The sequence below is a fragment of the Heterocephalus glaber genome, unplaced genomic scaffold (genome assembly GCF_053883595.1).
Source record: "Heterocephalus glaber isolate CG9 unplaced genomic scaffold, H.glaber_assembly_v1.0 deba00001447, whole genome shotgun sequence".
NCBI classification, from domain to species: domain Eukaryota; kingdom Metazoa; phylum Chordata; class Mammalia; order Rodentia; family Bathyergidae; genus Heterocephalus; species Heterocephalus glaber.
Window position 1 is genome coordinate 55,030 of NW_028258299.1, and position 11,645 is coordinate 66,674.

Genomic DNA, 11,645 nt, shown 5'->3' on the forward strand with positions numbered 1-11,645 from the left:
ATGTGCACCTCTGACATCCCATCCTGCCATCCTGGACCTGGCTAACTATGAATTTAAATGTGAGCTGAAACAAACCTCTCTTCCCTTAATGTGTAGTGTTGAGTATTGTGTTCAGGGACAAGAAAGTGATACAGATGTTGGTACAAGAAGTCTGGTCACTGCAGCGACTGTACCTCACCAGGTGGTTCAGAGGCCTGTGGAAGTGGTCCACAGCAGTTTGGAAAGGTTTGGAGATGCCAGCTGGAGAAGCAGCCCTAGAATGCTATAATCTGAGCTTGATGGAAGATTCTGGTCAGAGCTCAGAAGACCAGAATGTAGATAGACAGCAGATGATAAAGATCAGACTTACGAGGTGTAAGACCCAGGGCCTTACCAAATGCTCCGAGGAGCTGACTGCAGCGAAGAACACCCAGGAAGGGACAGACCGGACAATTTGGAAAGTAAAACAGACCTTTATTAGTCTGGCCAGAGGTCACTCCCAAAGCAAAGTAGCTTGGAGAGGCAACTGGCTCAGAGCCCAAGGCTGTTTTTATAGGGGGTTGCAGGGGAAATTAGCAAGAGAAAAAAATATTGATGGTCAAAAGATGTTTGCAGATTGTCTTATGGATAGCTGTGTCCAGAACATCGGTTTTGGACAAACAAGGAGTCGGGTAATTCACTTAGGAACTCTATGTTTGTTACAGATTTTATCTAGCTTCCCAGAACTAACAAGCACATTTTAACCATTAACTCACAATCACAATTGAGGCTAGGGGAACAATTGATTACTAAGTTATGCAGTCCCACATTCCCCACTGATTTTACAATCTAAGTAATCTTACATATAAATGTAGGCATCCATTGTATACAACAGCATGACAGTAATAAGCATATATACACAACTATAATGACAAGGAAAAGTTGTCTTAACCACTGTAGGTTGGGCAACCATTTAGTTAGCCACTTGAACAAGTCCCTGCCATCTTCATCATGTACTCTGAGCCAGATCTTCTAATTGTTTTACCTTTTCTTTAATTTTTGGACCATTATCGGTAAGATTGAAACAACACATATTTTTTATTCTTTCACAACCTTGGTGGTGGAAGAGCAACAAATAGTCTATTGCTGCTCTGTTGTCTAAGATTGCCTGTCTCTGTTCCTGTAACTCTTGGTTAATTAATGTTAAGGCTGTTGAGGTAGCATTTAATCCTTTGACCACCTTGCATGCTAGTTTCCATACTGCCTTTTCAGCATGGACTCCTATGGAAGGCAATGCAACAAAAGATGCTATCATAGTTATTACTTCAGCATCCGTCAACAGACCTACATCATCATCACATCCTGGTGCAGTGTAAGGTGACCAACGTTTAGTTCTGTCTGGCATAATCAAATCAGTTCTATCTGGTAAAACTACAGCCAAACGACTCAAGCAGCAATGGGTCTTGGTTAAATTGGCTGGAATATAATTGAAAGTTATACCCTCACAGGTATAAAACCATCCTGTTGGTAGGGAGACATGGCAAATGCCATATACAATTTTCTGTTTAACATGGCAGGGCATCCCTTCTGACCGTTTTATTTTTAGACACTTGGTTGTACAATTTTCATATATAGCACATTCGGTATTATTTGACATAATTACCTTGGGTGTATATAATTTGACAGCATTTTTAGGTTTATGACATGAGAGAGGTCCCCAATTATTACTATCTCTGTAAGTGAGATTTCTTTATCCTGGGAGGTCTTTAAACAGGGTATAGGGTCGTATTAATTCTAAAGAGGTGCATACCAGAATAAGACAGCTTCCCAGCACATAATGGAAATTTACATCAACATTTAAGCAGAATTAGACAAGTTAAGCAAGTTTGCCAATTGAATCCATACATTTTTTGTGTGATCTAGTCCTCTTTGGGACAATACTGCCAGTGTCCCAGAGAATATTATCATGAAGGCAAAACATCTCCAACCCGCTCCAATCTTAGCTTTTGGTCACCTGGTTGGCTGATAGCCTTCCATTTGTCCTTTTTGACATCCACGGGGGGGTCCTGCTTTCAGATGGTTGTGATGTATCCAGGCAGAATGTCCAGCCACTTTCACTGCCAAGGGAGTTGACAGGACAACAGGAACTGGTCCCTTCCAATGAGGTTCCAGGGTCTTGGAATCAAACCTGTGAATAAAAACCAAATCTCCCGGCTTATAGGGTAAAGGTTGTAAAGGTTTTTCATTTGGACTAGTCATTTTCTTTCATAATGTCTCATGTAGCTCTGACTGAAGCTGATGAACTGCTTTTAAGGATTTAAGGAGTTGAAGGTGGGAAAACTTTTCCTTTAATTCTATATCTATTAATGGAATGATTGGGGGAGATCGCCCATAAACAATCTGGAAGGGGGACAGATTGAGGGGAGGTTTGGGAGTGCACCTTGTTTGGAGGAGGGCAAAAGGGAGAAGCTCTACCCAACCTAGTTCAGTCTCCAAGCATAATTTAGTCAGAATTTCCTTTATAGTTTGATTTGTTCTTTCTACCTGTCCTGAACTTTGAGGCCTATAGGCACAGTGTAGATTCCACTTTATTCCAAGGATATTACTAATTAATTTAGATATCTTGGCCATTAAGGCTGGACCATTGTCAGACCCCAGAGCTAAGGGCAAACCAAAATGGGGAACTATTTCTGTCAGGAGCTTTTTAACTGTTATTTCAGCTGTCTCCCTCTTAGTGGGGTATGCTTCTACCCATCCTGAAAATGTATCCACAAAAACTAACAGGTATTTGTACCCATACATGCCAGGCTTCATTTCAGTAAAGTCCAATTCCCAATGTTCTCCTGGAGTTAATCCTCTGTGTCAGACCCCGGGCCCCCGATTACCCGATTTGCATTTACCTTGAGGCAGGTGGGGCATCGTCTCACCATGTTCTGGGCCTTTTGGGCTAAACCCTCGCTGATGAAATGAGGTCGCAGGGCAGCCATCATCCTTTTCTCGCCGAGGTGGGTGGACTCATGCAGTTCTAGCAGCAACGTATCTGCTACAGCAGCTGGGAACACCACCTTTCCATTCTTAGTCATCCACCATCCATGTTTTCCTCGAGTCCAGCATCTCCTGTTCATTTCCGCTACTTCTTTATCTGTGTATTCAAGTTTTTCTGGGAGTACTGGCATGGGAAGCAGAAACATTTGCTTCCCCACTGATTTTGGGGTGGCTTGTTTTGCTGCCTGGTCAGCAGCATTATTACCAATCATCTCGGGGCTAAGCCCCTTCTGGTGCCCCCGGAAATGGATGATGGCGACCTCTCGAGGCAACCAGATGGCTTGTAGCAATGCTAATATCTCAGTCTTATTTTTGATTTCCTTTCCTCCGGAGGTCAACAGTCCTCTATTTTGATAAATCTCCCTGTGTACGTGGGCAGTGGCAAAAGCATAACGGCTATCAGTGAATATATTTATCCTTTTTCCTTTTCCCTCGTTCTGGATTCTTTCACACTCCTCTGTTGTAAACAGGATCTGGAGGAGCTGCTGACAATCATCTCAAGTGGGCTGATGAGTAAACAAAACAGTTTCTAATAGGTTAATTAAATCCCTAGGGTTATTAGAGAAGTTGGCGTGTTGAATTCGCCAGTTACAGAGGTCACTAGTGGCAAAGGGCCAATAATGATGAGGCTGGTTGCCATGCTCATCAGGGGGTCCAGCCGCCCTTAATGGGAGGACAGTGGAATCTGTCCTCTCTTCAGCACCTCTTCCCCTCCTAATTTACAAAGGCTTATTTCCATTTTTTCCTTCTATTCTTTTCTTTTCCCTTCCTTCCTTTTCCCCTCCTTCCTCCCTAGTTCCCATCTGGACATTTTCTTCCTATTTCACAATATCTGTTACACATTTGGTCCTTATTTACCCTTTCAGTTTCTCACACCAGAAGAACCTGTGTGTCCAACTTATTTCACTCAAGAGTGTGGTCTTGGGCCAGGGATTTAGCTCAGTGGTGCCACCTCCTGTCCAGTTCGATCTCCAGTACCAACAGAGTATTACTTCATTGTATTCAAAAGCCACATCTTCTTTATCCATTCTTTGGTTGATGGGCATTTAGGTTGTTCCCAAGATTTAGCTATTACAAACTGCTGCTATAAACATGGGTAAGTACATATCACTGGGGCATGATGCTTTTAATTCTTTCCAGGAGATACCAAGAAGAGGCATAGCTGGGTCAAATGGAATCTCTAGTTTTAGTTTTTTGAGTTTTTTCCAAACTGATTTCCACAGTGGTTGCACCACTACACTCCCACCAACAGTGGAGAAGCGTTCCTTTTTCCCCACAGCCCCTCCAGCATTTGTTATTGGTTGATTTCTTGATAACAGCCATTCTTTCTGGAGTGAGGTGGAATCACAGCGTTGTTTTAATTTGGATGTCTCGAATGATGAGTGATGTTGAACATCTTTTCATATATTTATTTGCTGTTTCTACTTCTTCATCTGAGAAGTGTCTATTCATTCCAGATACCCATTTTTGGATTGGGCCTTTAAATTAGGTGGATCTGATTTTTTTAGTTCTTTATATATTCTAGGTAGTAGTCTTTTGTCTGAGGAATAGCTGGCAAAATTATTTTTCCCACACTGTGCATTGTCTCTTCACTCTGTTGGTGGTTTCTCTTGCCATGGAAAACCTTTTTAATAAGATGAGATCCCTGTTGTTGAATCTTTGTGATATTTCCTGTGCAATCAGGGTTTTCTTCATAAAGTCTTTGCCCATACCTATGTCCTCAAGAGTTCTACCTAGGGCTGGGGATTTAGCTCAGTGGTTTCACTGCCTGCTGCGCAAGCACAAGGACCCAAGTTCAATCCCCAGTACCAAAAAAAAAAAAAACAGTTCTACCTGTTCTATCTTCCAGTAGATTTAGTGTTTCTTTTTTTCTTAATATTTAGATTGTTGACCTAAATATTTAGATTGTTAATATTAATAGATAATAATATTATTAGATGATTATATTAATTATTAATAATCAATATCTTTAATTAGATTGTAATTATATTGTTAATTATTGATTATCTAGTATTATTAGATTATAATATTAATGATATTAAACAGATATTAATAGATAATTTATATCTTGATATTTAGATTGTTGATCCATTTTATTTTAGTACATGGTGAGAGGTACGGGTCTAGTTTTAATCTTTGGCATATAGAAAGCCAGTTTTTCCAGAATCATTTATTAAAGAGGCTATCTTTCTTCCAGTGAAGATGTTTGGCCCCTTTTGCAAAGGTAAGGTGGGTGAACGTGTTTGGAGCTGTTTCTGGATCTTCTAATCTGTTCCACTGATCCTCAGGTCTGTTTTTCTGTGAGCACCATGCTGTTTTTGTCATGGTAGCTTTGAAGTATAATTTTAAGTCAGGGATTGTGATGCTCCTGCCTTGCCTTTGTTGCCCAGAATTGCTTTTACTATTCTAGGTCTCATCTGGTTCCAAATGAATTTTAGGATTATTTTCTCTAATTCTGTAAAGTATGTTATTCGTATTTTAATTGAGATTACATTAAATGTGTATAACAAATTTGGAAGTATGGCCATTTTCACTATATTGGTTCTTCCTACCCAAGAACAAAAGATATCTTTCCATTTCCTGTTATCTTCTTCAATATCCTTTTCCAGAATCCTGTAGTTTTCAATGTTAAGGTCTTTTACTTCCTTCATTAGATTGATTCCTAGGTATTCCAATTTTTGGATGCTACTGTGAAAGGTATGGTTTCTCTAATTTCTCTCTGAGTGTGTTTGTTATTTGTATACAGGAATGCTATTGATTTTTGAGTGTTGACTTTGTGTCCAGTTATGCTACTAAATTGGTAACTAAGTCTACAAGTCTTTTGGTGGAGTTTTTGGTGTCTTCTATATAGAGTATCATGTCATCCTCAAATAATGATAAATTAACTTCTTCCCTTCCTATCATTATTCCTTTTATTTCTTTTTCTTGTCTACTTGCTCTGGCTAATGTTTCCAGAAATATATTCAACAAGAGTGGTGGCAGTGGACACATCCTTGTTTTTTTCCTGTCTTTAGAGTAAAAGCTTTCAGGGGTTTATTTTGTTGTTGTTGTTGTTTTTTAGCTTTCAGTTTTTGTCCATTTAATATGATGTTGGCTGTTGGTTTGTCATAGATGACTTTTATCAGATTGAAGTAAAGATCTATTTCAATTTTGATTTGGTTTTTTTTTACTTTCTTTTTTTTTTTTTTTATACCGGGGATCGAACTCAGGACCTTTTGCTTACAAGACAGGCACAGTACTGCTGAGCTAAATCGCCAGCCCTTATCTGTTCCAATTTTCTGTAGGGTTTTTTTTTTTTTTTAAATCATGAATGTGTGTTGGACTTTGTCAAATGCTTTTTCTGAACCTCCTGAGATGATCATATAGTTTTTGTCCTTGGTTCTGTTAATATAGTATATTACATTTATTGATTTGGATATGTTGAACCATCCCTGCATCCCTGAGATGAATCCTACTTGGTCAGGGTGTATGATCTTCTTGATGATTTGCTGCATTCTGTTTTCCAGTATCTTACTGAGGATTTTTGCATCTATGTTCATTAGGGAGATTGGCCTGTAGTTCATTCTCTCTCTCTCTCTCTCTGTCTCTCTCTCCCTCTCTCTTTTTTCCTAGCTTCTGTAGGACAATTCAGCTGACTAAAGTTTAAGGGGAACACATTTCTTGCACATGAAGAACAATTACATGCTCCATCTTTCTGTAAATACCTCTTATTGGCTGGATTAACAAACATTTTCACAGACACATACACAAAAATGTCTAAAGCCATAGATCACCGCATTCATATTTACAAAAAGCCATAAAAAAACATGCATTTCTCCTTTATCAGGATGACTTAAATAGATGTCTGAACATTAAGGCAGTGACAATTCTAAAACAATGACAATCCAAGTTAAGGCTTTATGTTTGAAACTCATATTCATAGGCAACTGCAGCACACTTATCTAATAGGTTGAATTCATCTATCCACTCAAGTGTTACTGATCCATTCATCACCAGTTCTTTTGTATCAGACGGATGGGATAAGCATTAGTAGCAACACCAATCTACTTTAATAAATCATTGGTCCACTTCTTTGGTTTTGAGGATTTAGCTTTCAGCACCGAAGCCACATGCCACAGAAAGAACAGAGCATTTTGGGGTAAACTTAGAGACCTCACAAGCTGCACTGATTCTTACTTTCCCGAAAGCTAGCAACTATTACAAAGTCAGGACCTACTGGATACAGAAAACCGGCAAGGCATACTTGACCATGCTGTTGGTTCGAAACACAGAACATGTTCTTTTTTTCTGGTACCAGGGATCAAACTCGGGACCTTGCGCTTGCGAGCCAGGTGCTGGAACAACTGAGCTAAACCCCCAAGCCCAGAACATGTTCTTGAAGTAATAGGTTTCCACCTTCTCCATTTTCTTTGAAGACTATGTTACTCTTTAAATAAAGCAACAGTAGGGCCAGGGATTTAGCTCAGTGGTTCTAGCACCTGCCTTGTAAGCACAAGGTCCTGAGTTCCATCCCCCGTACCAATAAATAAATAAATAAAGCTACAGTAAGCAGAATACCACATTTTGGGTGGATTTATTGTATAACTGTTAGCCTCAAGGCACAAAATATATCTTTGAACAATGTGCTTCCTTATTCAAGGAAAAGATGAGTGGTATACGGAAGGAAAAGCCACTTTAAAATAATTGTAGCCAGGGATTTAGTTCAGTGGTACCATTGCCTGCCTCGCAACCACAAGGATCCGAGTTTGATCCCCATTACAAACAAAATAAAATAATTGTAGATGGCGCCCTTGTGCCATAAAGCTTAGAAGTGTGAAGTAGTGAAATCTGGGTATGGGAGGCAAAGTCCTTTTCTGCTCTTTTTCAGTATTCAGAAGGAAAACACTCAAAGGCAGCCAGTGGGCATGCTGTGGATGGGAAGCAGCTCTGGAGCCCACCCTGGCCTGCCTGGAGAGCAGGGATGTTTGTGGATGTGGTAACATGAAATGTACATTTGCTCTTCCTCCTTGGAACCCACATTCTAAAATCCTTGTAATCTCTGGAATAAGTGTTTGTTGTTGTTGCATGATAATGCTATCACTGGCAGCTGGTGGTCCCTAGATAGCTTCAGGATGGACTAGGCACAAGGGAGACCCAGCATGACTAGAGGGCTGGGCTATTCTCACTTTACTTCCCCCACAAGCCTTCAGGGAGGGGAAAGGGGCTGCAGGTTAAATTGATCGCCAAGGCCAAGAATTTAATCAACCACACCCATGCACTGAGAGATGTAGTTCTCTTTTTTGGTTGGATCCTTCTCTGGTTTTGGTATCAGGATAATGCTTGCTTCTAGGAATGAGTATTGCTTCCCTTTCAATTTCATTAAAGAGTTTGAGGAGTAGCAGGCATTAGATCTTGTGTAAATTTCTTGTAGAATTCAGTGGTGAATCCATCAGGACCTGGCTTTTCTTTGTCCGTAGGTTTTTAATTACATTTCAATTTCATTGACTGATATTGGGTTATTTCAAATTTTTATACCTTCTTAATTCAGATTTGGTAATTCATATGTATCTAGGAATCTGTCCATTTCTTCTGTGTTTTCCATCTTATTAGAACACAGGCTCTGGAAGTAGGCACTGGTGATCTCCTGGATTTCTGAAAGATCCATTGTGATTCCACCTTTTTCATTCCTAGTTACATGAATTTGAGTCTTCTCTTTCGTTTTTTTGATAAGGTTGGCTAAGGGTTTCAAAAAACTAACTCTGATTCATTGATTCTTTGTGTTGTTTTCCTAGTCTCCATTGCATTAATTTCTGCTCAGACTCTCATATCAGCTTTGGGCTTGACTTGCTCTTCTTTTTCTAGAAGCTTGAGGTTCATTATTAAGTTGTTTATTTGAGCTCGCTCTGTTTTTCTGATATGGGAATTCACTGCTATAAATTTTTCTCATAGGACTGCTTTCATTGCATCCCATAAGTATTGGCATTTTCATTTAATTGTAGAAACTGTCTAATTTATTAATTTTATCTGTGACCCATTGGTTGTTCAGGAGGGTATTATTTGATTTCTATGTGGTTTCTTTTGCCATTTATGTTCAATTTCATTGCACTATGGTCTGGTAATATGCAGGGGAGTAGAATAACAGGTGATAGAATCAGTGGTGCCATCATGCCAGTTTGGGGGTGCTCCTCCTTTTATGGGTCCCAGGTGAGAGAACTGCATCTAGTGTGGTTTTTTTGTTTTGGTTTGGGTTTTCTTTTTTTTTTTTTTGGTACTGGGGATTGAACTCAGGACACTGCACTTTCGAGGTAGGCGCTGGAACCACTGAGCTAAATCCCTGGCCCTGCATCTGCTGTGTTTGATAAACTCATGTCCATGGTTTTTCTGATATGATCTGACATGCTCACACATCCATGTGCTCCTAAGTAATCTCAATAAATTAATTTTCTATTGGCATGAATAAGTTATCAGTTTGTTCCCAGTGGTTATAGCATAATGATGTTCACTTAAACAAGGCTTAGAATCATTCTCAAATGACTTGTATGCAAATATAGTGACCAAGGTCAAACTATTACTTATAAAATGAAGTAACCCAGGGCTAGGTACAGCCTTAAAGTTAGTGTCCTATACAACATGAAGTAACTCAGAGCATAACAGGCTGCTTTTCACAAGCTTCTTCAGCCCAAGCACTTCTAGAGCCTATTTTAAATACAGAGACCATAAGGATCGAGTTTAAAACATCCAGTAATATTTTCCCTGTTCATGATTTCCAGAGACTCCCCATTCACCCAGGAAAGTAAAAAACCTGCACGACCTGCACCCCCATCCTTCTAGCTGTCCCCACCACTTCCTACCTCCCTAGAGCTCCATTCTTCCAGGTCCTCAAGGTTTGCACATTAGCAACACTGAGGATATGTCCTTGCTCTCCAGCATCTCGATTCCCTTTCTCCTGATCCATTAGCATCCCTGGGCTCACATCCGAGTGTTGTGTGTTTCTGGTCTGACACGGATAATGTTTTTTGTTTTGGGGTGGGGGTTTTTTGGTACCGGGGATCGAACTCGGGACCTTACGCTTTCAGGGCAGGCGCCGGAACCACTGAGCTAAATGGATAATGTATTCCATCACTCAGGAGACAGGAAGCCCAACCCTTCCCTTTTCCCTCTGACATCCAGAAGAGGGCATGACCCCTCCCCCATGCTTCTTGCCTCAAGAGTGGCCTGGAGCAATTATCCCAGTCTTTTTCTCCACTTCTACAGTTTTTTTCAGCATCCACCCTCTAGGTCACAATGACCCTAGCCCAGGCCAGGTGGACAGCAAGTCACACCTCCTCAGCTCTGGTGCTGCTGGCACCTCCCTGAGGAGCGGCCAGAAAGCCACACATAACAGGGAGCATATAGGATCAGAACCTACTGCCAAAGTCCCCGAAATTCCCAATCCCAATGGGCCATGATCAACACAGCCAGCCCTCCTAGAGACTCCTCAAAGGCAGCGGCAGTGGAAATATAAGAGCTGTTGATCAAGTAGCCATTTCTCCCGAAGTCCCAAAGAGCTTTTACCACTAGGCTTCAGACATCCTAGATCCCCAGTGGAAGTTCTGAGAAATAGTCGCTTTGGCCACAGCAGGCTTGGAACACAGATGACTCTACCTGGCAGCCTCCAGACGTCCCCTGTCCCCACGGGAGTCAGAAGGTTTTTGTCCGCCCCCCACCCCCTTCGGTACAGGGGATCGAACTCAGGACCTTTCGCTTGCGAGGCAGGAGCGGCGCCACTGAGCTAAATCCCTGGCCCCAAAGGCTTTCACTGAGCCAGGCAAAGAAGGGAGAAAGTCCGCTTCCAAAATGGGAAGAGCACAGAAAAAGCGCAGAGAAAAGGCCCAGGTTCTTGCCTGCTCTTTAGGGAGGACTACATTTCCCAGGAGAGTCGACCCTGCCTCAAAGACTACACCTCCCAGAAGGCCCTGTGCAGCCACAGAGAAAACTACACTTCACAGGAGGCTCCGCGCCTGCACAGAGGCACGGGGTGGGGGGCGACCAATATGGGTCCTGCTGGAGACCTTGCCCTCACACGCCTCTGATTGGCACCCTGGCGAGTGGGGCGGGGCTGGGATCCCTGACCCAATCCGTCCCTGACGCAAGGGCTGCTGGCTCCTAGCGGAGCCGGGGTGGCCCGGTAGATAGGTCAGCGAGAGAGCTGGGAATGGGTACCTGCCGGCTTACTGTGCATTGGTGACGCTGGAAACGAGAAGAGGCCAAGAACAGAGCCGCAGGTTCGCAGGCTTGTGAAGGTCTAGAGGAGGCGCAAGTTTGAGGAGCGGACAAAGCCACCGCCAGGCCAGGCGAAAGACCAGGCGAGGAGGCCCCGGGAACCGCGCAGCCAGACCCACACGTGGGGCTCTGAGGGCCTCTCAGCGAGCTAGCCGCAGAGAGGAACCTGACTGCAGGAGGCGCCCCGTGCCAGTAGCTGCTCTAGTGTCGTCCGCTTTCCCTAGGTCCTGGTGAGCAGCGAACCAGCTGTAGACCAAGTTAACAGCCCAGATCCATTTCTCACTGTATGGGTCAGGAGACAGAAACACGTGAAAGATTTAACGGGGAGTTTGTTTGCTTGTTTGGAGACAGGATGTTACTGTGTGGCCCAGACTAGCCTTGAACTCGTGGGCTCAAGTGAT

At 42.3% G+C, this 11,645-nt stretch overlaps 1 long non-coding RNA gene across 1 annotated transcript; it reads right to left on the reverse strand.

Moving 5' to 3' along the window:
• Positions 1-432: 432 nt before the first annotated feature.
• On the reverse strand, positions 433-11,388 carry LOC110345611 (uncharacterized). Its single transcript, XR_002389045.2, has 3 exons — positions 11,197-11,388; positions 2,859-3,509; positions 433-2,146 (listed from the first exon to the last, which is right to left on the reverse strand). It is a non-coding gene; the product is annotated as an uncharacterized LOC110345611 (long non-coding RNA).
• Positions 11,389-11,645: the final 257 nt, after the last annotated feature.